The sequence below is a fragment of the Lissotriton helveticus genome, chromosome 1_2 (genome assembly GCF_964261635.1).
Source record: "Lissotriton helveticus chromosome 1_2, aLisHel1.1, whole genome shotgun sequence".
Lineage (NCBI taxonomy): Eukaryota > Metazoa > Chordata > Amphibia > Caudata > Salamandridae > Lissotriton > Lissotriton helveticus.
Window position 1 is genome coordinate 344,210,797 of NC_136058.1, and position 17,319 is coordinate 344,228,115.

At 44.2% G+C, this 17,319-nt stretch overlaps 1 long non-coding RNA gene across 5 annotated transcripts in view; it reads left to right on the plus strand.

Annotated features, from left to right (window-relative positions):
* The window catches only part of LOC144807895 (uncharacterized), a 267,320-nt gene that overhangs the window by 234,221 nt on the left and 15,780 nt on the right, over positions 1–17,319 (plus strand). For all 5 annotated transcript variants that reach the window (XR_013606506.1, XR_013606507.1, XR_013606509.1 and 2 more), the window contains one exon: positions 5,223–5,321. This is a non-coding gene — a long non-coding RNA (uncharacterized LOC144807895). The remainder of the gene's footprint in view (positions 1–5,222; positions 5,322–17,319) is intronic.

Here is a 17,319-nt window from a genome sequence, read left to right on the forward strand (position 1 = left end):
AAATCAACAAAAGGCTCGCAAAGGGAGATGCGTCGGTTCCATGCTCTGGGGGAAATGATGTGTCGTGCCTTAAGTAGGGGATGCGTCGTGATCCTTACCGATGCGGGAGTGATGCATAGGTTCTCAGCTTGCGGTCCGTTTGAGATGCGCAAGATGGCGCTTCGATGCGATGATCCTGGTGCAAAGCGAGAAGATGGCGCCCTTGATGCGACGATGCAACGACGATGCATAGACACCCTGGCAGTCTTGCGATGACTCTGTACTTTGGAGCCGCGACAGGCCCTGCGACACGCTTCTCCGGTGATGCGATGGTGACTCTCTCGATGGCGTCACGCTTCTCCGGTGATGCGACAGCAGACAGCTTCAACGAAGACACGCTTTCAGGGAGATGCGGCAGTGGGACGCTTCTCCGGCGATGCGACGATCTCAGGTGCAGCGGCGACACGCTTCTTCTTGTTGCGTCGCTCTTCCAGCTCCCAGCAACACGCAGGCTTCTACAGTTAGAATTCCCAGTGAGGAAATTCAGAGGGGAGCTGGAGGTGAAGTCTTTCCTTTCACAGTGCAGGGCAGAAACATCAGACGCCCCACAGGAGGTGGAGCCAGCATTGTGGAGGGAAAGCACAGCCCTGGAGCACTTTGTTGACAGGATTCCTTCTCTTCTTTCACAGTGCAGGGCAGAGACATCAGCCACACCCCAGGAGGTGGAGCCAGCATTGTGGAGGTAAGGCCCAACCCTACTCAGGTCCCAGGTGCAACTCCTTCCTCCCATCTAGATGCAGATCTCCCTATTCACCACTGGGCTGACTCATTCTGTCTCTTGGAATCCCCCAGCCCTGTCACTCAAACTCCAGACAAGGAATAAATAACCTAGCAGAGGCAGGCTTTGGATAGTTAGGAAAGAAAATACCTACTTCCTAAAAGTGGTATTTTCAAACACAAAATGTTAAAACGAACTTTACTAAAAGATGTATTTTTTTCATTCTGAGTTCAGGCACACTAAATTCAAATTTCCACCATGTTCCCTGAGTAAGTTAGGATTATAAAATGTAATAATCTAACTGCCCATTCTGGCCTATGGAGAACAGGTAGCCTTGCAACAGTGAAAAACGAAAATGGCAGTAATTCACTATTAGGACATCCTACACACACCAGGGCATATCCTACCTTATACGTACAATGCACCCTGCCATTGTGCCTACCATAGTGGTGTCTGATATGAAGCAAAGGGAAGTCGTAGGAACTGGCAAGTGGGTGCACATGCCAAGTCGACATGCCAGTTACAGGCTGCACACAGGCCTTGCAATGGAAAGCCTGAGACACACTTTACAAGCTGCTTCAGTGGGTGGCACAACCAGTGCTGCAAGCCCAGCAGCAGCATTTGATTTACAAGCCTGGGCACACATGGTGCACTGTACTAGGGTCTGACAAGTAAATCAAAGAACCCAATCATGGAATCACTAATTAGTACATCAGTTTGACATAGGGAGCACTTGCACTGTGGCACTGAATAGCAGTGGCACAGTACCCAAAGCATATAATCAGCAAAAACATATCAAAAACAGAGGAGACAATCTGACAAAATGGAAGGGAGACTCACGCCAACGATGCCAGGTCTAACAGCAATCATAACCAACAATTTGGGTACCTTACATCAATGTGTTGTCTAACTTTATTGTTACAGGTGCACAATTCAATCTACCTGTTTAGGGGCTGAAATAATTAATTCTATAAAAAAGGGGGAAAAGGACATCCCTCAAACTATTAGCCAAAAATAATAAAACCTTCAAAAAGTCCTCACTCAGCAGGTCCTTAATAAATCGGAGGATTGATTTTTGCAAAACAGCATGTTGTCACCCTCAGACTTCAGGGGAAAAATAGGGACGGTTGATCAGGTCTTCCATTTTATATCATTCTTATGAAAGTATACTAAACTAACTAATGATCATTTATACTTTGCCCTCATGGACCTGAGAGCAGCATTCAATCTTATGCCAAGATCTCTCCTGAGGGAAACACTTTGGTCCATAGAAGTTCCACTTAACCTTCGAAAACATCACAGTGAGGCTTAACATAAAAAAATAAAAATGATACATAGGTCATTTGGGGCAGCAATGGGGATCTTGAGGATTACATGCCTTTTAGGAGGGGGGTGAGACAAGGGTGTGTTCTGGCCCATACTCTTTTTTCATTATATATAAATGAAGTCATTGACTATCTTAATGGCTGCGTCAATGATTTACCGAAGTTAAATGGGCTAACTTGTCTGGCGTTATTGTTCACTGAGGATGCTCTCATGGTCTCCCTGACCAGGAAATGAGATGGCCTCTGTTCAGTCCCATTGTCTAATTAAGAGTTTGAAAATAAACATCCCTTAGTCAAATATAATGATCTTCAGTCCACGTATGAGCTACAAGGGAAAATGAGATTGGGAGATAAGATGCGAGACAGAGTTGCTACTTTTGAGTATCTGGGAGTAAAGCTTGATGATAGGTTTTCTCGGTGACCACACCAAGAGAAGTGTAAGGCCAGACTCACACACAGGTCTGCTGCTATTTTGAAATCTTTAAACGCAGCCCCATCTAGGACAATTTTATTGGCCGTTGAGGTCTACCGGGCCAAAGGCCAAACATCGGCACATTGTGGGACTGGAATCTGGGGGTACTCATCTGTAACCCATCTAGCTAGAATATAAATTGATACGGTCATTAAGTAATTTTCCCCAGATAACCCTTTTAATTCCCTTACCCAGGGTCATCCCCATTTAAAGTTGGGTATGTCCCTGTTTATGATGTTTAGTTTTGGAGTACATAAAATCCACATACAGCCGAGTAGAAAAAGGGCTCCGATAATGGGGCCGTATGTGAACTGTGCACTAATTATGCTGTTGAACATATCAAACATGTTTTATTTTTCTGTCGGATGTATGTGAAACCTAGATGCATGTAGATTGGACATCTGTGTCTTACCTTGGATTCCCGCACTTTTCAATCAGCACTTAGATTACTTTTAATCAATACTTCACAATATATTGTTTTTGGCCTGAACAGATTTTTGCACATTGTACGATTGGTTAGAAAGATGAAAGATAAAGATTTGTAAATGCTGGGGCCATTGCATTGATGTTTTATTTAATATATTTGTATTATTTTTTGTTATGTACTTATTAGTTTATACTATGAATGCACTGTCTGATGTTCCTCATTGTGTTTTATTAGTGTTGTGTGCAGCTTGATGCATCATTACTGACTGTCTTTCATACACTTATGTTTTTGCCCGAGGGTGGTGCCCTCTATGACACTAGATTTACAGGTTGTATCAGTAGATTTTAAAAACAGTAAGATGACAGCATACTGTGCTCTGATCCAGTTTTATGTGGAGTTTCTCTTCTTCTGATCTTAGTGTTTTGATGCACTTTGTTAGTACTACAAGAACAAATTTGTGTGATATTATATGTTTTATATATGTACAACTTTTTAAGGTTTGCAACCAAAATAATGTTCAGTTCAAATCAGTAATAACTTTATTCGGTCAGTTTGACTTTAAAAGTACATCTAAAATTGCATACAATTCACTTGCTTTAAAATCGATAAGGATGAAAAGAGATAGATTGGATACATACAATAAAATAAAAACAGTTAAATGGAACATACAGAGGTATGGCCTGGCACAAATATGAAGTATGGTGCGATCTATTCAGGTAGCACAACAAGTGAGGGAATCAGATCATATGGGGCAATAAATTGATCAAAGATGGAAACAGTACTGGCAATTCAAAATGGATGTGCGAGCTATATAAGCAGGTGACCGGCCCAAATATGAAAGGTCAAAACTTCATCTTAGCCACTAGATACAGAGTCTCGGGAGCAACAAACCAATGTAACAGTAAATTCAAAATATAAATAAAGTGCATTAATACAAATGATCTCAATTGAACAGTGAAGGTGGAAGACCCTTAAAAATTCCTCATTTCATTTTTGCGAAACTATTGACCTTATTTGTTAAGTTGGTTTTAAAAATGCTCTGAGAGTGCACCACATGGAGACTAGAAAACCTGCCACTGAGTACACTATCGGGAGACTAGAATCGTGTATCAATATCCTAAAAGCCTCTCAACAGCTCCTGGTGCCTATATTTCTGCATTTCTGGACCAGCCACCATTTTCTCGCTTTGTGGTAACCGGGGCAGCTAAAATACACTTGAAGGTCTGATTCTATGAGGCAGTTACATGCCAGGCACCCCAGAATTTGTGGACCCGCCCACTTGTTTGTGAAAGAGCGGAGTGGCAGGACACGTCTGAACTGCAAATAAAGCTTTCTTGCGGTTGCCTGCTTGATGTCGTTCAGTGCCGACTCGAGGCTATATCTGTCCTTGGTTTCTTGGAAGATTGCAGTCAGCTTACCTGCTAAAGGGTTGCTTTGTAGTTGTGCTAGTTTAAACTCCCCGTAGCAGCCCTTTAGCATTTTCCTAGAAATTGAGGCACAAGTAACCTCCGGGTCACCCCAAAGGTTGCCCCGTCCCAGGCTCGCTAATAAACAATAATGTATTTTTGGATGATGATGATTGCAGCTTCTAAGAAGTCTGTTTCATGTGTTAATCACCCAAGCCGTCTCCCAAAATAGTTTATCCTGGCTTATAAATCAAAGGAAAGTGGAGTGATGAAGAGTTTGGTAAAGGAGGGGCTCCAAACTCTGGATGAAAATTGGATTTTAATGCCTTCTGCATATGTTATTTTTTCTGTCTCTCTTTATGTCTTTTTCAAAAAATTAGCTTGATGTCTTTCATCCCTTCCTTCTCCTTATCCTCCTAGGGCACCCTTCTCTGTCACACTTCCTTTATTAGTTCCCAACTCTCACATTCATTCAGAATCTGACATATATCTAATTTTGGTCTCTTTCTCTCTCCCACTGCTTTCCCTCATTTCTTCACCCCTGTGTCCCTCTCTTCCCACATGTACATTTTCATTCAACTTGCTGCTTTCTGACTCACAACTTATCTTTTCTCTCTCTCTATTTTATTCTACCATTTCCCCCATGTTCCCCATAAACCTCACATCACCTCATTCATGTTCCTTCTTCATTCTTGGCCTTTCCCCTCTCTTCCCTTCCCTTCTCCCTTCTCCCGTCCCTTGCCTCTCCTCTGCTCCCCTCTTCTCTTCCCTCCCTCCCCTCTCCTCTCCTCTTCTTCCCTAATTCCTATCTCCTCCCCACTCACATCCCCTGTAGGTGGAGCCCTCAAATGTTACTTATCCGACGGACCTGATGAAAAGACCAAGGATTGCCGTCCTGATGAGAATCAGTGTTTATACTTCCGTGAGGGTGTATGTAAGTATTCATGTATTTAAATTATTTGAAAAGTTTATAAAGCACAAATAGCGACCGTAGTGCCTCTTGGCGCTGATCAGGACAAGCTAAGGCAGCTGACAATGCTGCAAAGATTACTATTCGCCGAACACTCAAATGCATGGATAATGTTTAAATAACCCCATTCTAAAGTGTCCAATGTACAGTATGGTTGCTTTGAGACCCAACCAGCAAAGCTGTGGGATCAGAATGAGCTTCACAACACACTCTTGCTTAAGAAATAAACGTATTAAGTGCACCTTGACATAGACTTCCTTAGTGTCAAATCATGGGAGTCAGTTCAAAACAATGTCGGAAGTGACATCCTGCTCCCTTTGCAGGATCGACCACACGTCACTTCCACAGCTACACCACATATTCCAATCTGTTGCTAGAAGGGCAAGGACTTGAACCTCTTCCATTGCCCCAAGCAGGAATTATCAATGACAGTGACATGGATATGAAATGTAGGGCGAGGAGTAGGAGTTACTACTGTGGACTACCCCTTAATGACATCTGTGTATCTAACAATGAAATTAAGGCTCTTGTTGGATCCAGCATTTTGGGAGGGTTATCCCCAGACTTTGTGCTTTGTGGCCTCCTGTTTTTAACATTGTTTTTTCTGGTTTTAGCACTCTGGGCACTTTAACACTTTTATTTGGTCCTAAAATGCATATGCTCTCCTTGTAAATTACGTTATTGATTGGTATAACCGTGATTGGCATATTTGATTAGGTCCCTAGTAAAGCGCTTGTGTGCCCAGGGCCTGTATATCAACTTCTACTTGTTGGTCTTTAGCACTAATTGTGCTACCCATACATATAGCCTTTCAAAGGTGTCGCAGACCTGCCACTGCAGTGTCTGTGCGCATGTTTTTTGACTGCCATATCGACCTGGCAAGTGTACCCACTCGTAAGACCCTAACTTTCTCTTTCTCCATTGGCACAGTACAGTGTAAGAGAAAGGTAGGACATGTAGTAAGGTGTTTTAGTTGTCCTGATATGGAAATGCTGTGCTTTTAGTTTTTCACTATCGCAAGGCTATTTCTCCCTTAGGAGTAGTGAAGTTAGAACCCCTAACTTTACTACTCCTAAATACTACTCCTAAACTGATAATAATCCTAACTTTAAGACTTTTGGTATTCACAGAAGGCATTTAGGAGTCCAAATGAGTAAGTGCCTTCTGTGAATACCAAAATGGTAGTAAGTTTAAGATTTTGTATTAAGCTTGTTCTGTAAATCGGGCCCGCAGTTTTTAGTAAGTATGTTTTTTAAATTGTGTGTATGAAAATGCCACTTTTATAAAGTGGACATTTTCGTGCTTAACCATTCTGTGACTGCCTGTGGAAACTACATCTATATAGTTGACAGCTGGGGTCTCCTGCATACACGCTAGACAGCCACACAAAGGGAGCTTAAGCGTGCCTCGCATATTGTGACAGCCCATTCCCAGACTGATTGGCCTTCCTGGGCTATGAGTAGTGGGAGGAGTTGTCACTGAGACACGCATAGAGCTGAGCTTGCCTCCTGTAGGAAGTCTCAAGAACATCAAAGGCTTCAAGTTCATCTGCCAACAGCACTGGGAACTGTGTGTTTTGTATTGCAGCAGAAGAAAAACAACTTTGATGCCGTCAATGACGCTTCTGCCGGCTTCTTGACATCAAGGCACCACAGAGAGCATTGCCCTGCTTTGCGCCACAACCTTGGATGAACAACACTTACAACGCAACTTTTACATCGCAGAGCCTTTACAACGCAACCATTACAACGCAAACTATTACAACGCATTGCTCTGGGGGGCGCTCTAGGATAGGGAATAGGTTAATTTACTATCCAATAACCTTCCCTAGTGTCCACGGGGACTGGAGTTGGAATAGTAAATTAAACTATTCACTATCCAGCACCCCAAAGCACTATGCGTTGTAATGGACTGTGTTGTAATACTTACGTTGTAAAGGCATGCGATGTAAAAGCATGCATTGTAATGTCATACATCCCAACCTTGGTCTCACTGACATCGCTGCAAATGCCGTCACCAGACGCTGTTTGCACCGTGACCTGTGGGTAATGCACTTCAAACTGCTTTACTTCACATCGCCGCCCTGGCATTACTGTTGACAATGCGACCTCGTCCCCGATGCTGCTGCCTGCACCACTCAAGGAGAACAAAAAGCATTGCCCTGCTTCACATAGCAGCCCTGGTCTCACCGAAGATCACGCACCACACTGACATCCATGCCGCTGCCTGCAGCATGACCTGAGTACACCCCTTGTGAGGTAAACAAAGCATCACCCCGCCTCACATCGCAGCCCTGTCCACCAACGTCAGTGCCATCGACATCAGCCTCGTCAACTGATGCCGCAGCTTGCAACGCGACCTGTGAAAACGGTATAAAGCTGGAAGAATTTTCTTAATATCCATTCCATACTCCCTGATGCATTTAAATCATAAAAAAGTTGTATCAGGTACAAATAGTTAGCTGATCTCTACTGCCCCAAAAATGTCAAAAAGATAGCAAAAAATGTCTATAAGCTGACATTGTTCTCAAGAAAAGCTTTAACCAAAAGAGTAACTCAAAGTCCTGAGCACCATGCAATCTATTATGTAAATATATGTAGAAGATGAACCTTACAAATCTCTCTAAAATAAACGCTGCCCAATCAGCCTAGGAAGATCTCATTTCTCCAGTTGATTGAGTATTTATTTTCTCAGTGATCTCTTTTCCACAACCCTGATAAGCTGAGGAGCTAACTGATCTTATACATCATGCTGTAGTGGAAGTAGTTGATTTTCCTCCTCTCTTAACAGACTCGATATATTCAAAGGTGACTTAAGAGATCCAATATTTGATCTCTTAAGGTAGATTATAATAGCACTTACCACATCCAGGAGATGCATCAAAGGTCCTTTTTGGTATTATCTGAAGGTAAGTAATGGAGGACATCTCTTGATTCTTATGGAAGTTAAAATTAATTTAGGGAAGAAATTTGGGATCTAAGAATAGAACTACACAACTATGGTGAGATTAATAAGCTCAGTTTTGGTGTACTAACTGCTGTGTAAGCTCTGAGCATTAGGAATTTAACTCTCACCAGTTCATAACAGTTCCCCTTAATCAATCCTTTTTTACAACCACAACATTTTGGCAGGCATAAGTGTCATGGTTCCCAGCACCTGGACCCAGTCATTCAGGGGCAGACCATCAGCACCCCGCACAATATATGAATCATTATGGCTCACAACACAGATCTCCGATCCCTCACCCTAAACATAAACGGCATGCATACCGCTAAAAAGTTCTGTGGTGTCTACTCCTACATCAAACGCTAGTAGGCGCAGGCTATTATACCACAACAGACTCTTGTCATGGCTGGGGGAGTTGGACCATTTGCGTAGGCACAGTGGGGACCATTTTTACGGCACAACCTACTTGGCATATGCATGCGGTGCCCTTCTGAGGATTCATCCTAAGTTCACCTTTCAGGAATCTGGCAGAACAAAATACAGGGATGACCATTATGCCCTCCTCGATGGCCGCCTAGATGGCCGACCACTTCTAATGGGAAACGTTTATGCACCCAACATTGAGCAGGTGGCCTTCTGGGATACCCTCTCCGTGGCCCTTGCCCGTAGATCCGCATCACCAGGGTGTTAAGTGGGGATTATAACTGCATGCTGGTCCTAATCCTGGATTGATCTTATCCTCCTCTGCTGTGCTCCTCTCAACATGCACAAGTGGATCGTTTTCACATCTGGATACACCACTGGGTGCCTATAGACACGTGGCGTTCCTGACACCCTACATCTCAGCTTTACTCTTTCCATTCAATAATGCATAGGCTGCACATGCTGCTTGACCGCTTCCTTGGCTACCTTGGGCTGGTACCCCTTATGCAGCATGCAGACTATCTGGAACGAATAGTCTCTGATAATGAACGCCATGTCATAGATCTCAAGTGCTCTCCCCTCGACACCCATTCCCACTTGAAAATTTTTGCAAGACTGTCTTGTGGGCCCAGTGTTCCAGGAAGAGCAGGGTGTATGCATCCGGCAGGATTTTGCTGAAAACCACAATTGGCGTCCACTAGGATGCTGGAGTGGGACACCTTCGAGGGGTTCGTGAGGGGAGCCTGTATCCAGGAGATAGTAGGAGTCTGCAGGACATTGGAGAGGCAGCTAAGTGGGCCCTAACTGCCTTAGGTAAAGCAATAGATGCTGATCCCATGCTTGCCCTGCAGCTAGTAGATGCAAAAACTGCATACAATGCCCTCCTTGTAAACTTATGGCGTTACAACTTAACAGTACACACAGCTAAATCCCATCAGGAAGACGACAAACCTGGCAGACTACTGGCTTGTCTAGTACAGCAAGAGTCAGTCACTTATCCGATGACGGAATTGGGGATCTTGCAGGCGTTACAGCCGTACCCAGGCTGGTATACTGCAGAATTTTGTGAGTATTACCCATCCATTTATCGGACACCCCCGGAGTCTCCGCCAGAACATGTGGACATGTTCCTGGTTGACATTGTTCTTCCTCACATCTCAACCCCAGAAGACTCTCTTTGGACGCCGATATCATTCCAGCCGACTTACAATAGGCGATCTATGACCTCACCCGGAACAGAGCACCAGGCTTACATAACCTACCCCTTGAGTATTACCACACTTTCTCATCACTCTTGGCACCCCACCTGGTGGAGATGTACGGAGCAGCGCTAGGTAGTGGGGAGCTTCCCACTTCGCTTCATGAGTCCACCTGGTCTCCCTCCCCAAGCCAGACAGGGACCCCAAACAATTAGCTTCTTACAGACCCATTGTTCTTCTCGGGTGGATTATAAATTCCTGTGCAAGGCTCTAGCTGAACAAGATCCTAGGATCTTCCTGGAGCTGGAGGACTCCAATCAAAGCTGATTTGTATTGTTTTAATCGCTTATTCATTTGTATTTGTATGTATTTATAGAAAAATAGACTAAAGATTTAAGATTAAACCTTTTGTGAAATTGATCTTGCATGGGACCTATGGCATATTTGCATTGGCACCGGAGATATAGTGATTGGTAAATAGGGATCAGTACTGGCATTTGTTTTGGTTTGTCCCGAGACATAGCACTTCCCAGAATTCTGGCACCTCTTCCACAGGTTGGACCAAGTGAGGGGGTGATTCCGGCGGACAGCTCGCCTCATTCTTGATTTAGAGAAGGCATTCGACACCGTGGTCTGGAATTATCTGTTTGCAGTGCTCACTCACATGAGAATCGGACTCCAGCTTTTAGCCTACTCAAACTATTGTATTCCAACACAATGTCCCACATCCGCCTAGGCCGTCTTGTCTCAGCTTCCTTCCTGGTGAGAAGAGGGATGAGGCAGGGATGCCCACTCTCCCCCCTTGCTAATTGCACTGGCAATGGAGCCTCTGGCTATGCGAATGCCTAAGGGAGGCTGTCACTGAGTAGGACACAAGCAATGTACTTGTAGGAGGAAGATCCACTCATATATCTGTGGGAAATAACAGCTGACTTAATGTCCCTCTAAGATACGCTAGTGGCCTACGTCACCACAGCTGGACTTTGAGTTAACTTGGCCAAGTAGGCTATATACCTGCTCATCTCTGGACACCCACCTCAGGATATATACCTTGGTGACACCTAACTCAATTAACATGCACAGGCAATGCAATACTTGGGTGTCTGCCTCTACCACACTCCTCTGGACCTTCATGAGGGGAACCTCTGCATTCCCTTGCTGGGTATCCGGTACTATGTGCACTACTGGGGCCTTTAGCACCTATCTTTGAAAATTGCCCTGCCGAAGATGGCTATCCTGCCCCATCTTCTGTACTACTTTGCCAATCTGCCAGTTATACCCCCTTGCTCCTTCTTCAGGGAACTGAACTCTCTCCTCTGTACACTCAAATGGGAATCTGGGCATCGGCGCATTGCCCTGTCCAATGTGTAACCCATATCTTCTCAGTGGGCCACTCTGCTCACACATTTCTGCAAGGTGGTGGGAAACAAGGACTTGCCTTCTGAAATCATTAACTTTTTTCCACTCATTCCCAGTCCATACAGATATGGGTGGGCTTTCACCCGTGGGCATGGGGAATACATAAGACAAAATCCAAAACATTGCTACAAACTCTAGAATATGTCTTCAACCAAAAAAGTAAGACATGAAACTGCCACTAATGGCTCCTGACAGCAAACCTGAGGAACCTTATTATGGGCAGAGCTGTTGGAGCATGTAGGTAGGCATCTTGTAAGTTGATTTTTATAAGAAAATTCCCCCTTGATGTGAGAATATTTATCTGTTTAAGAGTGTTCATCTTGAATTTCATACCAGGGATATACCTATTCAGCAATGTCAAGTCTATAATCATTCTGAAGTCTCTTGAAGTCTTCTGAACAAGGAAAACCCTGGATAAGCATTCTAAGGTCTTCTCCGCTAAAGAGACAGGGGGCCTTATTTATAAAGGCCTTGCGCCTCCGGTGCGTCACTTTTTCCCATTTTAAAAGTGGTGCACCGGCGGCGCAAGGCCTTCATCAATAAGGCCCAGGGTGACTAGCTTCCTTGATCGGCAGAAGGGATATACTGTCCCAGAGGGCTTCCATCTTTATCTTTTTCCTGGGCCAAAAGGTCTGAACAAAATGCAGGTCTTGAAAATCTAGAAGTAATGCTACTACGTATCATTAAGAAACAAGCTGCTGAATACATATGTATGATACTAAATCTCAAGATGTTTGATGACAAAACTGCATATGACCACCCACTGTTCCCATATAGGTTCCGGCAGAGTCAGGACCTCAGTGTCTTATTGCCTCGCCCCGCTGCCTGAAGAGAAGAAGACCTGATTGTTTTTCCTTAGGTTATAAACGTCTCTTATACCAATAGAAGTCTGTCTTTTTCCTCTGGCAATGCTCATTCTTCTTCCTGCCTCTTTTTCTAGATTTCTGCACGTGACAAAAAGGCATTATATGCTTCTGGCTCTTGAAGGATTTAAGCTGTAGTTCCTAGCACTTACCATCAGAGCGTTTGATACCCAAGAAGAGCATTCTCAACAGACAGTTTTTTTGGGCTGCCACCAGTTCCTACGGTGCAAATGATGCCTAGTAGCAACTGAGCTTGCCTAGCCATGGCAGAGGCTTGTAGGTTATCAAACATAACACCTGACAAGAAAAGGACATGGCTCTCCATTTTTCCCAATAGCTGTGAGAAATTCTTACCAGATGTAATGCAGTATGAGAGATAGAAATTGAAATTCCTTCACCAAGGATTGAGTTTTATATGTCCAACGAGTCCCCACACTCAAAGCAAGACTAAGACCTGTATGAAGTCTCTTACTGGCTCCCCCAACCTTCTTATCTGCAGGGTTTGAAAGGACAAAATTCTTAGTAAGAAGGGATGATTTACCCACAAAACACGCTAGACGGAGGTCCAGCACCCTTCATTGAGATAGTACAGTCTCTCCTTTAGCCAAAGGATCTTGGTTCCCCATGAATATGGGAACTGAGACTCTGGCAGGGTCCTTCCATTCTCTCTTCAAGAGATTTTAAATACCAATAATCACAGGCACCCTGGAAGAAGTGGGCCTTTGGAACTAACGAAACCGCTCCCCACTTTTGATTCACTAATCCTCCTCCACAGGCAGCTGAAGATTGTGAGAAAGATAGGAGACCACCGACTTCAGCTGCTCTATCAAAATATACCTCTGTCTAAGAGCAGAAAGATCATCCAGAAAATTGGCCACCTACCTCTTCATCATACTCTGGAAAAGCCCAGGAGGAGCTGGAGGATAGAGATAGAAGCAGGATCTGCCTGAGGAAAGGTGAATCCAGAGGCATTGAATTCTTCTTGCTATGGCGATTATGTGTCTCAAACACGCACCTCACAATCTTCTGTAAATCCTCATCGGACACTGAGGAAAACGTAGAATCCTGTCCGCTGTTCTTGACTCACTGTAGGTATCTCTCGGTGACAGGAGGAGAACAGTGTGACTTCTTCATATGCTTCCCCATTATAACCGCAAACAAGCACCAGTGAGATGTTCCTCTTAAATACCCCCTGGGTCCATCACTGAGAGGCCCTCCAATTGCTTAATCAAAATTAAAAGAGGCAAACATCCAGACGCCTAAGGTTTCTCTTAAAAGAGAGACTCTATAAGCCTCTGTAAGTTCCCATGGGTTAGGGTTTACTCTGGGGTGTATATTCCATCCAGCACTTAAAGAGAAAGGTAACACCCTTCAACTGTCTTTACTCGCAATAAGGAAATCTATATTGATTTAGCTGCTATGATGCCACTTTTTATGATATATTCTGTGTATTGTAATGGTTTAAAGGCAAGACAATACTGATGTAATTTTATGATTTCTTGCACCATATATCACCCTTGATCTTGCAGTATAGCTGTTCAATGGTTCATATCATGATTATTTTCTTTACTTTTTTAACTGAAGATTTTATTATGTACTTTTTTGGTTGCGTACGCAACCCAAATATAGCTCATTTGAATTTGAGCCATCTTTACTTGTCCCCTCCCTTTCCTTCCTTTCTTCTTTCCTTTTTTTCTTTTTAAGAGGAGAATATCAGACCTCTAACAGAGTAGAAAGGAAGCTGCAGCAGCCTTAGGGATAACATATCTAGAAACCTCCCCTCTGCTCTGCACCAAGAAGTAGGTTCTACTAAGTGGCGCCTCTTGGCCATCAAGAAACTAAAATGGAGTGGCACTATAATCAAACAAACTGGGCTTACTGAAGCCGCTCAGGTCCCAAAAAAACAAAGGCAGTATGAGACACAAGTAAGTAATGCTGCTTGCAAATGCACCATCTCCTAACAGCCACAACAGGGGAGTGAAGAGGACTCTTGAACTCTTAGACTCCCAAACGGGTCACTGCAGCCTCCAGAAGATTTAAACCAACCCTTAACAAACATTAGTCTTATGTACCCTCTTGCAAACCCTACAGCCCTCTGGAGGTGGCAAGGGCACAACAAAAGAACCATAGCACCAGATATGGAAAGATACTAACCTAGTGCCTTTCTAACCTGATCGTCCTGTTACTGTTAAGGAGGCAAGCCTCAGAAGAGGCTGACTAAGGCACACAATAGCCTAGGTCAGAGCCCGGCTGCAGCGCCCAGGCGTCTGAACAATATTTCAAAAAGACACTGAGAGCTATAGTATAGCAATCAATAGCTGAACGGCCAACCACGCCCGAGGTCTGGCGTGCTGCCCGCTATAACATGAGAGTCAGATGAGCACTGGTGTCATGATGACTCTGTATAACACAAGCAATATTTGTCACAGTTCACTTTAATAATTAAATCAGCTCTGACTCTCATATACTTAATTAGGATTTGTGATGCAGATGACTCCTTGGTGGCACAGGTTACAGCTGATCTCAGCTGCCGGTGTCAAGCCTGGTAGGCTGGGACTGGGCCCTCCCTCTTGCCACTTGATCACTTCTGTGATACCCCCGGGCTGCTGCGGTCCATCATACTTCTGGAGAGCAGCTGAGCTTAGAGCTGTACCCACTTTGTTGATGGTCACTGCCCTGCCTCAGTGACTCCTACTGAGAGTGCCGCTCTGGGCCGAGTCGCACGGGCTGGAATCCCATCCAGACTGGATCCATTCTTCACTGCTGGCATAGGCAGCGGTGAGTACAGCTCTCAGCCTGGCCTGCCCTGCACCAGCTCAGCCCTGAGGGGACTGCAAGAGATTCGGCACCTGTGGCCAGCATTGGGGGTAATCGATCCAACTACCTCACGATTCCCACGGTCCGGCGGCGTGAGCGCGAGGTGAGACTAGAGCTGCTCTTTTCACTTGTCCAAAGAAAGCGCAGCAGAGCCCAAACGTACTTAATGGAATTTCTGCAGCAGGACGGACCCATAATGCCCGCCCCCACCATGTCTCAAAATTCACTGTCTTCTTACTAGTAAATCCATTGGGCATACTTGGCTCACATGAGTTCAAGTAATGCGCGTATCGCCCCAGGTTGTGTCTCTTATTTCAACCTAGATATATTGTAGTACACCTTGCTGACCTGCGAGCATGCTGCTGGTCTTGAGCTAGCGCCCTTAGAATGTCCAGAGCAGCGCACCCCACACTCAGTCTGAGTCTTAGCAGCTTACTCGACCTGCTGTTATAGCAGCGCTCAGCTTGACACCTGAGGAAGTGCCGTAAAGTGTGATTTTCCATTTCAGTGTAGCGATGGAGACCACCACATTGAAATGAGTTACACTATTGCCTTATGTGTGGTGCTTGGTAGGGCTGATTTGATTTGATTGATATGATTTGAACATTTATATAGCTCACAAATGCCCAAGGGCGTCTAGGGGCTGGTGCAAGTAAGACATAAAAGGCTGCCAGAGAGAAATATAATATGACATTTTTTGCTGGCGAAAAGCCAGGTGTTTAGCAATTTTCCAAAGTATAACATCATTAGACTGTTCTTTATGTAAGCCTGAAGCAAGTTCCATATTTTAACCGTCCCCAAGAGGAAACTTCTTCCACCTTAACAAGCTTTCTTAAATCTGGGTTTCTGTACAAATTTGCTGTGGGAAGACCTTAGGTCTCTAGAGGGCATGTACCAGATCAGATGATTCTTCAAATATTGAGGAACGGCACAGTGCAGTGCCTTAAATGCTAAGCATTGGGGTTTACATGTAATCTTTTTTTTTGACTGGAAGCCAGTGCAAAGTTCTCAAACCATTGGATACTGACTGAGATCTAGGGATATCCAGGAGCAATCTAACTGCCACATTTTGAAGATGCTTTAACTTTTGTAAGTACTGTGTTTGGATACTCGTATAAAGAGCATTACCATAATCCAGTCTGGAGAGAGCTATTGTTGTCACAAGTGTTTTTAGGGTGTCAGGAGGTATGAAAGGATAATTATTTCTGATTATCTTTAACATAAAAAAAGATTGTCGAGAAGAGAGTACTGATCTGATTTTTGAAGGTCAAATTGTAGTAAAACAGAAGGAGGTATCTGTACCCAGCAGGAGACCGTCTGTCTTTCCTCCGTTCAGTTTTAAGCAATCGGAACTCATCCACTGGTTAACCTGGGTCATACATCTATTGAATCAATCTGCAGTCTCTTCCACATTACTGGAGACTGACACCACTGACTGAGTATCAGCCTAAGAGATGACAGAAAATTCAACCTCCATAATAAATTTAGCCAGGGGGTGACATAGAGATTAAACAGTGTTGAGCTTAAAGAAGAGCCCTGTAGTACCCCGCATGGAAGTATAAATTGCTCAGATGCAAAAGCTCTGGTCACAACTGATTGACCCTATTAGATAGAAATTATTTAACCAGTTTAAGAGCAGTGCCTCTTATCCATAAAATCTGATAACCTGTTGGGCAGTATTTGATGATTCAGTGTGTCAAAAGCCACTGATAGATCCTTCAGAATCAGGATAGCCTTACCACCAGCATCCAGAATTGATCTTAACTCTTGGGTAGCCATGACCAAGGCCGTCTCAGAGCTATGCCCCTCCCATAACCATATTGCGATGGATCTCAAACTTCCTTGGAAGAGATGAACAAACTGAGTCGAAAATTTAACACTTTTTCCAATACCTTTGCCGGGTAGGGTAGTCTAGGGATAGGTCTATAGCTGCTGGGATCGGCTGGATCTTCATTGGATTTTTTCGAAAGTGGGAGAATTGAGGCTTTTTTCCAAACATCAGGGAAAATACCTGAACTAATGATCTCTCTAAATGCAGCCCCCAGTTGCTCACTGATAATTTCAGGAGCAAGGTGCAGTAATTTTGGGGCGCATGGATCATATGGAGCCCCCGATTTAGATGTCCTTATCAACTGAGTGATCTGATCTGTGAGGGGTGGAGAAAAGGAAATAAGCAGGTTAGATGGGAGGGAGTTGTGGCTGCTGGAAATTTTTAGTTTGCGGTTAGGTCATTGTCTCTAAAGGACTTATACACTGCCTACACTTTGTCCTTGAAAAACTGTGCTAGTGAAATAC